The 19,504-nt window shown below is 31.7% G+C and overlaps 1 long non-coding RNA gene across 1 annotated transcript; it reads right to left on the reverse strand.

Annotated features, from left to right (window-relative positions):
* Positions 1-9,560: 9,560 nt before the first annotated feature.
* LOC134714131 (uncharacterized) lies at positions 9,561-11,280 on the reverse strand. The gene is made up of 2 exons (XR_010106494.1): positions 11,206-11,280; positions 9,561-9,782 (listed from the first exon to the last, which is right to left on the reverse strand). It is a non-coding gene; the product is annotated as an uncharacterized LOC134714131 (long non-coding RNA).
* Between the last annotated feature and the right edge of the window lie 8,224 nt (positions 11,281-19,504).

Raw genomic sequence — 19,504 nt, forward strand, 5'->3', positions numbered from 1 at the left:
TACTTTTTTCTATAGCAAATTAGCAATATAACGCTTATATGTTGAATATCAAACTTTTTATGCATTATTTTGTTGATATTATCGTAATTTCCATAAAATAACTTAAGAATACTACATTGAAGACCTGTTGGTGACCTTCTGCTGTTGTTTGTTTTTTATTTGGTCGGGTTGTTGTCTCTTTGACACATTCCCCATTTCCATTCTCAATTTTATTAAATAAAGGCAACAGTAGCATACCGCTGTTCGAAATTCATAAATCGATTGAGAAAAAAACAAATCCGGGTTACAAACTAAAACTGAGAGAAACACATCAAATATAATAATATGCCAGACGCGCGTTTCGTCCACACAAGACTAACCAGTGACGCTTAGATGAAAAAAGTTTGAAAGCTTAAAGTATAAAGTTGAAGAGCAAAGTTAGAGATTTTCATTACACTATGGCGACTAGTTTTTATCTAACTGAGTAAACTTCGTTTTTTATATAAACTTCTGATATAACATTGTGGAGTTACGGAACTTTATATTTGTTGCAAAATCATCAAAACTAAAAGGTCGACAGGCGTATCATGCGCTCATGATGTAGTTTTTCATTTCCATATTCTCAAATCTCTCTTGCTTTTTTTTTCTTTTTCTTGTTTTTTGTTAGAGTATTAATGTAACACTTACCATTAACAGCGGTTACGTTTTGGATTCTGATCAAAGAGCAGTATGCTTTTGCAATGAATATATTAGACGAATACATTTATGTTGAACAAGTACTGCAATTTCTATCCATAATTTTGATAACTAATAATCTAATAGTTTCCTTAGTTTCATTACAGAAACTTTTTAACACATATTTTGCAATATTGCATATGAAGCATTTCTATGCAAAATTTTAAAATGGAAGATACTAAATGTGTTGTTTTAAGTACAACAAAAGTATCATAAAATGTCAATTCTCTATATTTCTTTTCAGTTTTTCAGCAGTTTGTCTTTTGGTTTTGGTAAGATGTTAGTCATGTTAAATGTATCTTGTCAATAACTTTTTTTATACTCTATATAATTCCGACCAATTCTTTAACCAATTGATATACTGCCTTTGTATCGTCTCTATTACTTTGTTTATATGAGTCTAAGTATAAACATACGGCTTTACATCAATAAAATATTTCTCCATATTAAGAATATAAACTCAATAAATGCACAAGGATTTTGTAATATCGATGCATTTTCAATTTTTGCATTTATGATTAGGCAATCATCATAAATGCAAAAGAAAAAAGTTCATAGCTTTCATCATGCAATTCTTAATTTCAAATTCTTATTAGTATTATCTATACTCTGGTAAATGTCGTCATTTTTTAACTTAGAACGAAATTGTGACACATTGCGAATGTTTGATGCTATGGGTCATGTAGATAAAAAGTCATTTTCCCAGTTCCTTGGTTGGGTGTTTTGGTTGCCTATTAGTGATTAAGATTTTATAATACCGTTCAATGGATCTTCCTTTTCTAGTCGCAGTCTTAATTTCTCGCACCTACCAAACTTTTATCTAAGTTCTCGGTATACTTTTAGTTATTGGTGATGTTGTGCAACTATTTATGCATACCATGATATGTAATCATTATGTACAATGTCAAAATTCTTTTATATATTCCCGCTTAAACTAAGTTAAACCAGAAACATCAGTCGAGCCTACGAAATCAACAATTATAATAATTGTGTTGTGGAATTACATTGTTAAACATTCAAAGAAAAGAATCACAGCAGACTATTCAATTCTCCGGTACGGGAAGAACATATCGATATTGTATGATTAAAATTTACTGCTATAAAATTTGTGAGATCATTTTTACGTGCGGAATATATATCGCCATTATGTTACAGTGCTTATCCAGTGACCTTTGGGGTATCACATTAGCAAAGACTAAAACAGTTTACCAAATAGCAGTTAGATTTCTACTCCAACTAACTGATCAACTGGTAAAATATTTTAGCAGATTGCTCAAGTACAATGTTGTTAGTACAAAGTGAGTGCTGTAAAATAAAAAGTAATACCTACCATCCAGATCCAGTTAGTTGATTCTTTTGTCATTCATCTTTAACACAAATAATATCTTACTGTAGTATGAGCCACTGAATAAAAAGGTATAATTTCGACATGGAAACTTCTAACATAAATAAATATTATAAATGAATAGTTCAAAACATTGTTTTGTAGGTGTATATTTTATAGCTTTGTCTTCCAAGATGAAGTTATTGTGCAATTGTGATTCAAATAACATTTTCTATACAAATTACTGATCTGCTGGCAACAAAGGTATCAACTAACTGGATCTGGATGGTAAGTATCACTTTTTATTTTACAGCACACACTTCTTACTAACATCATTTCACTTGAGCAATCTGCTAAAATATTTTACCAGTTGATCAGTTAGTTGGAGTAGAAATCTAACTGCAATTTGGTAAACCTGTTTTACTCTTTGCTAATGTGATACCCCAAAGGTCACTGGATAAGCACTGTAAACCTTATATACATTTTATTATTTGTGTTGTGACAAGCTATTTGACGTTTGTCTGAGTGTTTGTTTTTTTTTAATATGAAACATTTGAAGTCGAAATCTGCATCTGGGTCAATTCAATTTGGTACAGTTAATGTTATTATGTTTTCACTATAAACTCTTGTTTTCCAAAGTAACTTTATCCTTTCATGTTTAAGGTAAAAAGGAATAATACTGCAAGAAGTAAAACCTTAGGAACAATCATCAATGTCAAATATGACAATACAATAACTTTGATTTTGATAACCAGTGTTATTAAAAGTTACTGTGCCCACTAAGTTCGAGGCAAATGAATGTACCAAAGTATAATCCAGACGAACTGCAAACAACCAGATAGCACGATCGATGAGCTCTTATTTTCATCTACTTGTACAAGACAAACCGTAGTAACGCTAATAAAACAGAAAAATACCGATATACTAGTCCAGCTTTCTTTGACACCTTTATTAGATTGTAAGTAAGACATGATTGTTTGACATTGCTGGTCCCATTGTGATTAAAGGTGGTAACCTGTTGATATTTTTTTCTGTTCATAAGAATACTTGTTCGGTAGGAGCCAAGGCTCCGTGTTGAAGGCCGTACTTTAACCTATAATGGTTTACTTTTTAAATTGTTACTTGGATGGAGAGTTGTCTCATTGGCACTCACACCACATCTTCCTATATCTATTGGTTCAAACATTCTGAAAGTTATAATTGAGGAAGCTAACAAATTCTATATTTCTTTGCATTTAGGATTCTGTAAGCGTATGCCCATGTCATGATAATGAGCAAAAGATTCCTTCAAAGAACTGGAGTAGTACCGAAGAGTATTAACAAGCAACCTTGAAGATGCAGAATATTTAACCAGACCAATTAACGAGCTTCTTATGCAGGTGATTTAAAGTGTCATGATAAACATTATGTTAGTTATAGCCTTTTTTGGGGCCTTATATAATATTTAAAACATTAATATTCCTTAAACAGGGAATCTACATTGTTGACCCAACCTCGAAGTTAAGCAACGTTCTATAAATGTAGAAACATTATTTAAAAGTTTAGCTTTTGAACATTAAATTCATGATAGTAGTTATCAAAAGTACCAGGATTATAATTTTATACGCCAGACGCGCGTTTCGTCTATAAGACTCATCAGTGACGCTCAGATCAAAATAGTTAAAAAGCCAAAACAAATACAAAGTTGAGGAGCATTGAGGACCCAAAATTCCAAAAAGTTGTGCCAAATACGGCTAAGGTAATCTACTCCTGGGCGTAAGAAAATCCTTAGTTTTTCGAAAAATTCAAAGTTTTGTAAACAGAAAATTTATAAAAATTACCATATAATTGATATTCATGTCAACAGCGAGGTGCTGACTACTGGGTTGGTGATACCCTCGGGGACGAAACGTCCACCAGCAGTGGCATCGATAGTGATAGAATACTGCAGAACATATCCAGACAGATTATCCTTACTCCACAAAAATCATACACCGTACAACAATATGACCGTTCCATTTATTAATACTTTCAATTGCATAATATGTAAAGATAACTTAAAGTTATACATGTATATATTACGTAAACATTCCATTTGGAGCAAAAGTCTCTCAACATTTCAAAGAATGATTCTTGCGTATCTGCTTGCACTGACGTGTTTTTGTAAGTAAATTAAATAGTCATTTATTTTGCATAGACTTCACAGATATTTAAGATGTCGTTTTTTTACATTTTTTGTTGTCGCCTAAGTATCGTTTTACCTTAAAAGCTTATTTGGATTCTTGGAGGTAACACGGTTTGCTTCTGAATATTGTCATGACTTTACACCCATAACATATTTTTTTACTTAGAAAATCCCATAATGACTTTGTAATATCAAAACGCTATTTATTTATGCATTTATGATTGTCTAAAGCCAGAAAAAGAGAGTTTTATTTCCTGTTTTCTGATCAATGACATCATATTTCAACCTACAGTATTGTAAATGATGCACGCGGTAACATGCATGGCTAGATTAAAGAGATTTACGTGACTTATGTAATGAATAGATATGGAACTTCTTAGACACAGGTTGTTAAATGTTGTTTTCTATATACGTCAACCAAAACGTCATCAATACATGAGGCTAAAATAAATTCTACGAATTAGAATACGTTCACAGTAGTTGATTTACAGAAAATAATCACATTGAATAAACGCATTAAAGGCATTTAATGTCAACACAATAGTTGAAAAACATCAATTATGGTACAAAACTTATAATTATTAATGCATCACCAAGAGCTACATCTTCAAAAGAGGGACGAAAGATACCAGAGGGACATTCAAACTCATAAATCGAAAAAATCTGACAACACCATGGCTAAAAATGAAAAAGACAAACAGACAAACAATAGTACACATGACGCAACATAGAAAACTAAAGAATAATCTCGTACAGGGTGATCAAATCATAACATTTAGGAGAATTGAAAACCCACAATTTACAATTTGTGTGTCAACTGGCACCTACATTGTCGTGATTTGACGACAATTTTTAAATATCTAAATCTACTTGAATATAATTTTCTTTTTTTCGATGTAATTGAATACTTAATTTTAACCGTACAGAAAATGGCAAAAGCGTTTGATATTGGTTATTTTTTTTTTTACAATCAACGGTCTTGTGTTTCAGATGCTGTTCACTCAGAATGTCCATTTGGTTGGGTTGTAGGTAATACTTCATGTTACCTGTTTCATCATGAAAAATTGACATGGACTGTGGCATCAGTAGGTTTATTTTGCGTATATAGACATATAGTCTGTAGTCAAGTTTAACATCATTTATAACAATTCCAAATCGAAACATTTTCATATAGAAGTACGATGTCTAAAACAGCACCAAAACATAAATTGCGACTTTGATCATGCACCTGTGCTGGTTTTCAAAATTAGTTGACAGACATGAATAACCAAAAATATTTCATAGAACATCACACCACACTTACTACCAACGTGTTACTCCTCAGAAAAAAAGACTTCCAAACTTTCTAAATAATCAGAAGATGATACATGTTATGCTAATACTATAAGCCTGGATCTGTTAAGTCAATATATATGATTTGGTTTTACCACTTTTACGTTCAGAAAACCTTCCCTTTTGGATCATGAAAGGTGAAATTAAAATGACGTGCAGTGAAACAAAATCCGCCAAGTATCAACAAACATCTACTAACTTATTGAGGAAATGAAAGACGGCAGCTAACTTGGAAGCTGTTACATTTTGTCAATTAGCTCATACTAATTTTTTATTATATTTTAATAAAAGTATGGAAATCTTTTAAAATACATGTCCGTCTCCAAGCTTTACTCACATGGTTAGACATTTCGTTCTAGTTTCTGTTTAAAGACTTTCAGGATCATCTAGTTTTGCCGGATTAATAAACACCTTTAAAAATTTGCGGGATGAAATTCGATTGACTGCTGTAAATAATCATCGGAACGAAAGTAAAACGGAGTGTTTTCAAATAATAAAAACAATGCTTGAACACATGATCTTTATTTCAATCAGATTGCAATTTTGGTTGGTTGTAGATTCATTTCCAATATAAATATCGTAATTATGTACTTTGCTGATGATTATTCTTAGTTAATATGAAAAATGTTAATAATAAAAATGTACAAGCAATAATGAACATGATATATAACAGCTTAATTTTCTTTTTTTTTAATGTAGATTTTCAGCGTCAACCGGTAAATGTGCAGTACATGTAAAAGTTTTGGGTTTTTTTTTCATTGAGAAATCAAATTATGAAAGTTCATCTGTAAAAAACACCAGAATTCGTGTATCTCAAAGTCATATAAGCACAAAAAAGTTTCACGCCAGCGGTTTTCGTCGCATGATATAAGTATTTCATACTGATTAACGTTTAAATGAATGTCAAAATATCCTTATTGACTAACTATCTCATATACCCCAGATTCCTATATACAATTGTAAATATCTGTATAAAACTTTCAGCACTACTGCCGATCGTTGGGAGGACATCTTGCTACAGTGGAATCTAAACAAGAAAAAGAAGAAATTCATGAATTTTCAAAGTATCATTCAAATGGTACGTCAAAATTAATACTGAAAAGAGAAAATATATTCAAGCAATAAGCAAACTGTATGTGCAACATTATAACTTTAAAATAATATTATATATGTCATAGTCACCTGAAACGACCAAAAATAAATATTTTTAGAAACGAAACATCATATTTCTACACAAAATTAATCTGATTTCTTCTATATTTAGGACAATAAATGAACAGTAATATATAGAAGTTTCTCCTGAATTTCACGCACCAATTATTTTCTTCAATCTTAACTGCTTATATAATTAAGAAAATGAATTTCATCTTCAACTTCAGTGTTACATAATTTACATATTCTATCCACTCGAAGCCCCACATATCTGCCTCTTTCAATTTCTAATTTTTGTGCACTGACTCTAAACTTAGTGAGCAGTCACCTTTCATCCTCATTTAAAATTAATAAGTTTTTTTCCATATAAATATTTTCTTTAAATAATCTGTAAGTTCTTAGTTTATTTCCATGCTGTTTATTTTGTCTATCATTGTAAAGTTCAGATTTCCAAATACCATAATATTTCTGTTTTAATTTCCGGTAAATTAGTGATTTTAAATCCATCTTTGAGTTTTTAATAAGTTTAAGATCTATATCAAGATATTTCATAAGAATAGGAATACAACTATACCAACTATTTTTGTTTAAACTATTTAGTGATCTAGAGACCATCAGGGCTTCAGAGAGAAGGATATCATCAGACTTTAATATACATTTATAATATCTTAACATATTTAAAATTACTTCAAGAAATAAGGGAAATCTTCTCAATTCACCCAATACAGCTATATTTGTAGATTTTTTACCTAAACCCAAAGAAAATTTACAGAATTTAACATGAATACTTTTTTGTTTCATGTCCTTGCATAGTTTAAAAAGATTATGTTAATTTTTATTTAGTTTATTTATTACTGAAGATCCCCATATTTCACTCCCATACAACAACACAGGTTTCACAGTATGATCAAATATATGTGAAAGTGTGTTAATTTTAGGTTTATATAAGTTAAAACTTTTTTTATATTTAATTAAAGCTTTCAGTCCCCTTTTATATAAATCATCTTTAGCCTCTGTAAAGCTTCCACTTGCGCTCACATAAATTCCTAAATATTTATAGCCCCTAGCCCTTTCAATAGGTATATTATTAATATTAAATATGTTTTCATCTAGTTTTCCTGTTTTATTAAATACTACTGATTTAGTTTTCTTTATATTTATTTGGAGCCCCCATTTATCACAGTAATTATATAGTTTATCAATACACCTCTGTAGACCATCAGCTGTTTCTGACATCAATACTAAGTCATCTGCATACAACAAGCAATTAAGGTGTAAGGAATTTAAAATAGCAGGTTTACATGTCTCATCAAAAGAGTCAAGAATATCATTTTATAAAAATTTTAAATAAAGTGGGGCTTAAATTATGCCCTTGTTTGACTCCTATGTTAGATAATAGCAACTGCAAAGTGGATCTAGAATCACAGTACCGAGGTTCAAATAAATAATCAGTTACATATTTCAAATATGCAAGTTATTTTTGCGATAGAATTTATATTTCAACCAAATTTCAGAATGAACTTTTGGTATCTTTTACCGACTGTTTGACTTTTAAATGCATTCTTTTTCAAACGGTGCTTGAGGGGCTTTGTGGTCTTGTCATCTCAGTTGTAGGATTGTTGAATTTCCTGCCGTTCAACTTTTAGCACTGGTCACTGCTACCTATACCATTTACAAAAATAACATAAAACAGCCAAGAGAGCTCAAAGTGGCGAAAATCTATCAATCAATTAAAATGTTTTGATTACTAATCGTAATCAAATTGGTATCAACTGCATTTATGACAATATTTCAAGTTACCTTTTCCCTCACCCTCTTGATTTATGTATATAAATACAGGAAGATGTGGTATAAGTGCCAATGGGACAAATCTCCATCCTTGTAACAATTTATAAAATGAAAAACATTATAGTTCAAGGTACGGTCTTCAACGAGGAACCTTGGCTCACACCAAACATCAAGCTATAAAAGGTCCCAAAAATTACTAGTGCAAAACCATTCATTTATTTGAAAACATAGTCTTCACTTCAGCAAATGGGATGGCAAATATTACAAGATTTGTGCGAAAGAGTGAGGTGAGAAATATGGATAATGTAAATTAAGATACGAGTATCTGAGTAAAGTATTTCACATAATCTTTCTTTAAGGTGGTATGGGAGTCTAAAATAAAAATGATAGAATTTGTTCATACTTTGTCAAAATGTAGTATCTATTGATACATGTTCAAAAATATTATGAAAATGATAGGTCACCGCGCATTTTCTCAAGCTACAGGTTGTGACAAAATGACAAATTTTGTATGGATTATACAGGAAAAAACAACATTTTGTGAATAAAAACTAAACAAAATGATAGAATTGTAAAATAAATTAGAAAAAGATTGCTTTCAGACGATGCTTTGAGACTGGTTAGTGGAATAGATAATTTCAATGAATCTGATCGAGGTAGCAACGACATATAGCACATTTGACAACCGGTTTGTCAGCCCTGAGTGGCAACCTGATAATTAATATGACAATGCAGATTGGTTGGAGGATATGATTGGTGATCATTGTCTAAGGATTGATGATGAAGACGATAAACATCAGCTTTGTCCATGTGAAAAATCACTTCAAATAATAAATATATAACAGTTTTTATGTGTTTCTTGTAAATTACTTTCAAATATTTAAATAACAATGCATGATACCCGGGCATGATAATGCAATGCATTTTAACCAATTGTCTTCAAAATGATAGTGTCAAGGTCGCAACACCCTTCTAAACAGATATACCTACTTGTTTTCAAGAGGTGTATTTTCGTCTGTAACCTTGGCATCGCAACTTTTAAATGCAAATAATAGATATAAAAATAATAAAACGTATAACATAACAGACGCTAAATATGTATTTTATTAGTGGAACTATTATTTCGGTACTTTCAATGACACTCCTTACAGCAACACCATGAATTTTCTATGCATTCTGCTGCAGCACATCTCTTGTGTATCCTACAGTTGCGAACGCATTCCAGATAACCAAATCCACAATCAAATGAGTAATAACAGTTAAACGGGTTACGTAGATTAAAAGGACTCGAATCAACGATCTGAAATCCTAAAGAAAAAAAACAAACTCATTATCAACCAAACATCTATATTTTTCTTTAAAAGTGTAAAAAAATCAAGTTCAAAACAAGCAAAGAGTACAACTATGTCTCAGTATGTCAATCATTTCAATCGACAATCGAGCTACATATTAGAACATCATTAGAACATGTAGACGTGATGAAAAATACATATACGACGGTAAAATATGTAAATACTGGAAATACAATGGATAACCTTTTTTGTGTTCGATTAAAAGATGCCAAAAAATATAAAATAGTAGTCTATGTTCGAAAAACTTATGTTTTCATGCCGGGCCTAAACATATGTCTATATATATGTTTCATGTTTTCAAACATATGAAAAGCATCTGTTAAACATATGAAAACATATGTTGCAAATTTTCCTATGTAGCAGCTACGATATTGAACGCAGCCCATGTATTTACAGTCACATTGTTTGATAGAAATATGTTTGAATATCAAGGATTGAGTTGCAAAACTAGGGTCAGGTTTATGAGAAAATTAAACTTTATTGAAGCATATATGCATTTTATATGGGGAAATATAATACAAAATGGCGGCTAGAATACTTCACAAAAAGTCACGTGATGTCTAACTTGGTTGGATATGGACGGCGACAGTTTTGGCATTCATGATTTCTGTTATTATTTAGAACGCAATTGTTCCTGTTGAAGTGGGTATGGTATGTCAGAATAGGCAACAAATGAAACTAAGCGAAACGACAAAGAAATATAAATTAACAAAGGATTACAAGCCTGGCCAGTTGATGACATACTTATACCAGCTTCAGACCTCAATTAAACTGATTAAAGATAATGTCTTCATCATATAAAAATCAATTACAATCCTTCTTTTTAAATATTAAGTATCATACCATCATAAAATAGACCAGTTATTAGAATGATGTAGGTTATGTTAACCTACATCATTCTAATAACTGGTCTTAAAATAAATGTGGCCATCCAACGGCATGACTACAGTAATGTAACTATATCTCTTCTGACTAAACCTGTTTAAATGTTTCTATACCTTTTGAGGTGATTGCTGACATTTTTGTGCTGTACTAGTATAGAATAATACCATAAAAGATTGGATGTGAAATACCTGAACGCATTAGATGTTTGCATATTGGTTTAAATTTACGAATGATAACCTTAAATTAACCTTAAATTTATATACTTAACGATTGTCAACTGTGAATGTTAGATACATTATTGTAGAAAATTAAAAAGAAGCGTAATACTGAATAATATTTCATTATCAGGATAATGATTGTTATTACTATTATTATTATTATAAAAACGTTATCAAAGGTAATACGAATAAACAGACCCTCTATCAAAGGAATACTATTCATAACAATAATCAATAAGACTAAGTGATCATAATTATGGCGAATACAGTACTCACCTGAAACAAAGGCTGCGACACACAACACGACAACCAACAACTTCATTATGGATCTGGAATAACGCGAACAATAGATAGATAGTTGAATATTTTAGATATGCAAGTTTTTTGTATAGGAAAAGGTAAATTCACAAAAAAAAACTGAACTATGAGAAAAATTTAAAACGGAAAGTCAGTAATAGTATTCCTACAAACCATGCAGACTAATCGCATATATTAATCTTACAAAATCATTTCTATACTTCATAGCTGAATGGGGTTCTAGTTTTCTGTGTTTGTTTTATATTTCATTTTTCTAGAAGTGTCAAAAATCAAATTTTTCAGTTCACAAAATATTTAATTGTCTTGAAATAAAGGCAACAGTAGTATACCGCTGTTCAAAACTCGTAAATCGATGGACAAAAAACTAAATCGGGGTAACAAACTAAAACTGAGAGAAACGCATTAAATATAAGAGGAGAACAACGACACAACATTAAAATGTAACACACACAGAAACGGACTAAGCATTAAACAAAATCCGATGAGAATAACAAATATAACATCAAAACCAAAAACATGAATTTAGGATAGAAAAGTACCGTGACACGTCTAATAGTAATGTGAATTCACACTCAAATATAAGAGAAAACAAACGACAGAACAGAAACACAACGTTAAAATGTAACACACACAAAAAGGAACTATAATACTTAGTATAACAATGACCATATTCCTGACTTGGTACAGGATATTTTTAAAGAAAAAAATGGTGGGTTGAACCTGGTGTTGTGGCATGCCAAACCTCCCGCTTTAATGGCAATGTTAAATATAACACTAAAATGCATATCAAACCTCGCGCTTTAATGGCAATGTTAAATATAACACTAAAATTACAACATAACATTACAGGACTGCAATACAAATAAACAGGAGAACATATTAGACAAAGAAACACATGAATAATAGCTAACAAAATGCACCAGGTTTCAAATTCAATACGCCAGAAGCGCACCTCGTCCGTAGGAGTCCAAAAATACTCACTTTTAGCGTTAATATTTTGGTATTATGTAAACTCTATTATTTGTTATCTAAATAATGAAAATAACTTACTTGGAGAAAATGATGAAAGTAGATGGTCAGAAAGTTGCCGACAAACCGGTTTATATACTTGGTTTATTGTGGTAACCTTGAATCTGATATGTTCAGCTAATCTCATTGTTTGATTTTTTTTATTTTAACCACGAATATATCTTTCTGTCATGCGTTTTTATGCTTGATTGTTGTTTATATTAACAATTCCATTAACGCTACTCCATATATCTTCCCGGAATAGAATGATTATACAAATTTCTTTTTGTAAAAATAAAAACAATCAGTTCATTTGTACTAATGAGATATATCGTTCAAACAGATTTGCAAACAATTCAATGACTCAAAATAAAAGTATTTGATGAATGGCTTACAAAAAATAGTAAATGTTAGCTAGTGTATTACTTCAAATAATGTTTCATAATAAAACTGTCTCACTTTGTCTAAACAATACAATTTATAAGCGGTCATAAACTTTTTTGTAATTGATAATTATTCGAAAGAGACATTTACTTGTAGCTTGATGAAAATGTTTAAGCAGTTTAAGCAGTCAAATCAGTAAAACGTTAGTTGCAGTCTAACCTGAAAATTTCTTTGAGCATCACACGTAATGACCATTCGTATCTTTTGTTGATATTATATTAAAAAAATGTGTAAGGGTTCCACGGAACCCAGTGTCTCGCCTACTTTTGCTGTAAATCGCAGGCTCAACAAAAAATGAAGAAAAAAATCAATAAAAAAATTCCTCTTGATACTATCATTTGATTGTAAGAAGCTTCTGTCCAAGTTTGGTAAAAATCTAGGATAGTTAATGAATCTAACTAATGTTTTGAAAACTTAAACTGCCGACTGTATGTAATGTTAACTGGAAGAAAATCTAAGTCCATTTAAAAGTAAAATACAGTAAAAAAGGAGTTATCTTTTTACAATATTTACTTCTGGACACTATCTTATGGTCATAAATAAGCTTCTGTCCAAGTTTGGTACAAACCCAGGATAGTTTAAGAAAGTTATTAAAATTTTAAAAACTTTAACCACAGAGTGAATGTAATGTATTCCTGCAGAAAAACTAAGTCCATTTAAAAGTAAAATACGGAAAAATGGATTTATTTTTTTACAAAATTTACTTCTGGATACTATCTTATGATCATAAACAAGCTTCTGTCCAAGTTTGGTAGAAATCCAGTATAGTTTAAGAAAGTTATTAAAATTTCAAAAACTTTAACCACAGAGTGAATATTTGTGGACGCCGCCGACGACGACGCCGACGGAAAGTAGGATCGCTTAGTCTCGCTTTTTCGACTAAAGTCGAAGGCTCGACAAAAAGGAAACAGGAAAAATATCAAAGAGACAACAACCCGACCAAAGGGCAGAAAACATTTCAAGGCGGTAACGCCCAGACACTGCCTTGATCTTTTTATCGACAGGGGCGGATTTAGGCGGGGGCGTGGCGGACGTGCGCCCCCCCCCCCTAAAATTTGCAAAGTATGGGTTGTCTTCAACGTGTTTAGTCAGTATCAGAAGAGACCATACCTTCTTAACATTCAAAATATATATAAAACAGTCAGTTTAACCAGGGTTTTTCTATACTAAGTAACTTAGTAACAAAATCAACGTGTTTACTAATCAACTGACCTACGATTTATTCAAGTTCTATAAATATTATATACTTCAAAGAAAATGTTTTAGCAGTTAAAGTACAAAAAAATGTTACATTATATTTGCCGTTTTTATAATTAATTTCTTTGATAATCGAAGTGCCGAATTATGTATACCGTATTACATGCATGGCCGATATCCCCACAAAATAAAAATAACTTCGTAAATCACGCGGCATCTCATTCTGAATGATTATAGTTGTTTGTGGCGAACACAGTATATATAAAGTCTCGCACGACCTCCGAAAATCCAAAAAGTAAAAACATATTATGAAAGGACAATTGAAAATCACGGCGAAAAGTGGAAATTTTCGTTTGCCAAATCTAATTCTAGTATCTAATATTGGTCATGTGCACGGATGTTATCTGTCTTGTCTCACTTTGCCTCCGTCGATCCTCCCGTCTATCTGTCAACTCTTTACATTTCCATCGTCCTAACCAAGTTTGTCGAGGATGGTGTTATGTAGTGTTAAAGTAATTATTAAGGCAGCAACCATTTGATTTTCTGGGGGAGGGGGCTATGGGTTTTTTTTGGAAAAAAAGTTTGTTTCCATTTTTTTGAGAAAAAAATAATTTGTTTTTGATTCTGAGAAAAAAAAAATGTTTGTTTCACCCTCAGCTGCCACTATATGTAATGCTAAAATTGAAAGAAAAAAATTGTTTTCGACTTGTTGCGAAAAAAATAATTTAATTGAACCATAAATGGGGGTTGAAGACACAGAGCTCGCCCAGATTTTTTTTACGAGCTATACCAACCAAAAGACAATGATAATTTGACAGTGAATTTAAATTTTCTATTGTGAGCGTCTACAAAGATATTATTAAAACCCGTGGCGTTGAAGATGAATACTTACTTGGTGGGTTAAACACTTAACAAGAAGTTTCTAAACTGATAGGACAGTTAAAATATGAAAAAGCTGCCGGACATGACAGAGTACAAAACGAACATTTGCGTCACGGTCAGGTGGATTGGAAGAGTGATGCATACAAAAACTATTTAGATCCTTCTTTCACTCACCGACAGACTGTCATGAATGTCTTTGCAAAAGCACTTCCTAAAATGGTATAAAATGGTTTTCTAATCATAAAATTTACAATATCATTGTAATCTTAGTTTTTATTTTTCGGTGTACAAATATCTCTACACTATTCCCCTACCTCTAAATACAGGTTTGGATTTCTATTTTGAGAACCGCAGTTTTTATAACACATCATTTATCTTTTGTATTCATGCATTACTTACATTTTTTATTTGCCCGAATTCATTTAGCGTTAGGTTCAATTGAAATAATTACATGCATACTTGATAAACTGTGTTTAGTTTTCCCAAACCTGTCTTTGTTTAAATATATAACCAACACTGCCTTATGTTCTATTTGGCCGCTATTTGAATCCTTCGGGTGTATCCAAACTTGATCTGGAACGTAATATAAGTCGTACCATATCAATCGTTGGCAGGGAGGCTGAAAAGAGGTAGTGTTTAGCACCATTGGCAATGGGGGGAAGGGTAGGTCCCTATTTTCATAACATGAGATTAATATGTGTCTTATCTGTACCCGGGTTTGTCTTTGTTTATTTATTGTCCTACGTTATGCCTATAGTCTAGGTGTTGATTTTCGTTTGTAAATCTAGAAATTTTGTTTTAAGCTAGAGTTTATTATACCTTTCGTCTACTAGTAATTAAAAAAACTTCATTAAATTGTAAGAATATTTGAAATTAGCTCTAGTATCAAATCATTTGGAAAAAAACACAATGTATTGCAATATGACTTTTTGCATTGAAGGATAAAACTTGCATTAAGTCGTGTTCAGACCCTTTATACAGTATTAGACCTTTTCAACATCTCTCGACACCGACTAATGACACCTACAGTTTACAGGTGAAATTGATGGGTCGTCTCAAAGACAAAAACCATCATGATTATCATAACGTAACATATTGGATTTTATACTGTTTTGACTATATAGTTTAAGAATATATATCAACCAAATAGATAAATAAATATATGTATGGTGGCCGGATGCGGCCATTTATTTCGCCTTTTTGCGTTTTCGTGACTTCTCCTTTCATTTTGCAAACGCAAAATTGGGAATTCGAGAAATCGAGAAAGCAAAATCGAGAAATTAAGAAATCGGGGAAATCGTGAAATAGGGAAATCGAAAATTCACCAAAACACGAAAGAGAAAACACGAAAACGCGAAAAACGCGAAATGAATTATCCATATTGCGTTTTCATGGTTTTTGCTTTCTCTATTTCCAAATTTCTTGATTTCCCGATTTCTCTATTTCTCTATTTCCCAATTTCTTGATTTCCCGATTTCCCGCTTTCTCGATTTCTGGATATTCCCAAAAACAAGACAGCTAGAAGCTAAACGTCCAATAGATGAAATGTGACTTAAAGTCTATCATTTTCTTTATAATAAATTTTAAAAAAAACATGTCATTTGGACTCTGTAGGAAAGTTCTATTATTGTCAATGATTGAAAGCAATAAAATCAATGATGATCTCAATTTATTTTTGAGACGACCCTTCACATTTTACCTGTCGTAGTCGTTCTCAACTGTAGGTGTCGAGAGATGTTGAAAAGGTCTATTAAATAGAAACTAGAGGAGTATTGAGTAAGCTTGCACGGGGCTGATCAAATACAAACCCAATACTGTTACATAGAAAAATAAAAATTATCAATGGTCAGGGGTTTTATTCCTGTTCTTCATCTTGATAGTCGGTGGACGGTCTTCAATTAACTCGAAAGAACCATTAATACCATAAAACAAGGACAAGATGGTCCCTATATAGTGTCGACTTGAGTGGTAATTAAAGTAATACTTAAATACTTCACCGTCACTATATTAAAATTCAGTCTTAAAAAATCACCAAAGTCTAAACATAATACAAGACAAGAACAGAACAGACTGTCTGAATCGGTATTAATGATTTTGAGAAAAACGATTTTCGTCTTATCCTACATATCGGTCTTTTGAAGTTCTCCCTAAAACCTAAATATCTTAAATCAAATTGAATCTATATAATTTGCTTTGAGACCAGAATATTGTCGAAAACAGCTAAACATTAAATACTTTTCAGAGGAAGAAAGAGTCTGGGAAACGCTTTACATACACGATTTTGCTTCTTTTTTTTAATTCGAGCTTCTTGGGGCCTTGAACGAATATATTTTGCGTCACTTGTAAAAGAGTCTAGTTACAACTCTGATGTTTGTATTGTTTTAAAAAGTTGTAGTAAAAATCAGGCCGAATGTATACATTTTTTTAAACATTTACATTTTTATAGCTAGTATTCGTTATTGATTTTGCTTGTTGCCGTGTTGAAGGTCGGATAAAGGTTTTAAATCAAATTGTCGTGGACTTTGGTCCACTTTTTAGCTTCCACCCTGTCGAGCCGTATAAGCATAGTCTTTTCTGAAATATTTTATCCAATTCATACGTGACAGGATTATTATCCTAGTAATCAATGTATTGAACATAAGTTCAAAAAATTCCTCAATACTATATAAATATGTTCCGGACCATATGAGTATTTGGACCATACGCGTATGGTAATGACCATATGGGTATATAAAATTAATAAAATTGAGAATGGAAATGGGGAATGTGTCAAAGAGACAACAACCCGACCAAATAAAAAAACAACAGCAGAAGGTCACCAACAGGTCTTCTATGTAGCGAGAAATTCCCGCACCCGGAGGCGTCCTTCAGCTGGCCCCTAAACAAATATATACTAGTTCAGTGATAATGAACGCCATACTAATTTCCGAATTGTACACAAGAAACTAAAATTTAAATAATACAAGACTAACAAAGGCCAGAGGCTCCTGACTTGGGACAGGCGCAAAAATGGGGCGGGGTTAAACATGTTTGTGAGATCTCAACCCTCCCCCTATACCTCTAACCAATGTAGAAAAGTAAAAGCATAACAATACGCACATTAAAATTCAGTTCAAGAGAAGTCCCAGTCTGATGTCATATGGTCCGACCATACGCGTATGGTCGAGTTAATTAACACTCTGTTACAGTTTACTTTAAATACGTCTTAACTCTTCATATGGTATGACTGTTCATTAAAAAAACGCTATCATATAGGTAATTTTATATTAATTTATATAATCATTACAAAAAGATAAGCTAAATAAAATTAAAAGTTTCAAATAGTTAATTTTATTAACTTGTCAAAACTATATAAATAAACACATTTTATACCAATGGTCATTGCAGATGGTCATTACTGATGGTTATTACCGATTTGTTATAACGAGTGAATGGCAATATGTCGACTTCAAAAAATATTTCCAAAAATTTCTCAATGAACTGTTACACAAGAAGTCAATTGAAAGTAACACATTTAAGGTGTCTTGTGAATATGGTGTATTGCAGTCGTGTTACGATATTTGAGATCTAGAGCTTCTTAAAACATCGTAGATATATCGTACTGGCCCAAAACCTCGGTATCACTGTACGCAGAACTTTGCAAAAAGGCTAACTTTTCAAGGCATTCGCAAACAAAAGATGTAAATGAAAAGGATCGTGCACAACAAGGACTAGTAAATGCAAAAAAGCTAAGATACCGTGTGGAATTAACTGTCACCTCAAGGCTACATGCAAGAATGTAATTAGCGATGAAAACTAACTAGGACATCCATATTTAATTTTTAGGTAGTCTTTGAATTATAAAATTAATACATTGTCATGTACATTTGTAACCATTATTGCTTTTTTAGATAGTTTTTGTATAATCGTTTTAATCGTAATTTGAAAAAAATACCTATATGGTCCAAATACTCATATGGTCCGGCCCGTTAATAACCAAACGAGTATTATACTCATATGGTCATGACCATACGCGTATGGTCCAAATACTCATATGGTCCGGAACATATACATTTTGTGTGTCAATATTTTATAGGCAAACTAATACAAAACTGCAAAAAAAACGAACACAAGACTGATTTTTTTTTTAAATGTCATGATTATCTGTCCATTTTTAGATCTATGCTTAGTATTTATTTCAGATGACATGGTTTTCACACCCTGGTGACCCTGCTGTTTTTCATAACAATATAAGGAATGACTGTAATATTTTTTCTGTCTATGAAGAAATGACATAAAAAATCGGGTGCACACTGAATAGCGCGCATAATAACATGGCCAGCCAGATTATATGTGAATTGGGAACAAGTACAGGTGCAATCAGGAGGTTAAGACTTGAAGACATCAATATTGAGATCCTGCAAAAACGTGTTTGTAACAGAAAAAAATAAGTTGCAATTGGTTTGTTATAGGTATAAAAAAAAAAAAAAAAATTGGTACAGACTGATCTTTAAAATAATGAGGTATTTTCGACTAAACTAATTTATGATAAAGGATAGTGCTTAAGTTGATGCCATTGACCTTTGTTGGCAAAAGAAAGTTTGAGAAAACATCTTTTCTCTTTTTCATCTTTTCCAATGCGAACTGGTTTAGAAATCTGTGACTTTCAATATACGACATGATAGCTGTAAGTTTGTATTGGTTTAATTAAGGGTTTGTAACAGTGGTGTCCAAACATAAATTGAAC

Source organism: Mytilus trossulus, chromosome 4 (assembly GCF_036588685.1).
Source record: "Mytilus trossulus isolate FHL-02 chromosome 4, PNRI_Mtr1.1.1.hap1, whole genome shotgun sequence".
NCBI lineage: Eukaryota > Metazoa > Mollusca > Bivalvia > Mytilida > Mytilidae > Mytilus > Mytilus trossulus.